Genomic DNA, 261 nt, shown 5'->3' on the forward strand with positions numbered 1-261 from the left:
AAAAAAAAAAAAAAAAAAAAAAAGTTCAGGGGAGAAGTCGTGCCTGAAGATATAAATTTTTAAATTTATTTTTTATTTAGCAATTTCAAAAGCTCACAGAGATATAAATTTAAACTGAGACTGGATGAGCTTACCTAGGGAGTAAGTGTGAATAAAGGCGTTGTGAGGACTGAGCTCTTGGGCATTCCAAAGTTTATAGTTTGGGAAAATGAGCATTACTGTCCAGTATCTCCTCCTCTTCCGCATGCCACAGTCTTCCCA

Source organism: Colobus angolensis, unplaced genomic scaffold, assembly GCF_000951035.1.
Source record: "Colobus angolensis palliatus isolate OR3802 unplaced genomic scaffold, Cang.pa_1.0 Scaffold65, whole genome shotgun sequence".
NCBI lineage: Eukaryota > Metazoa > Chordata > Mammalia > Primates > Cercopithecidae > Colobus > Colobus angolensis.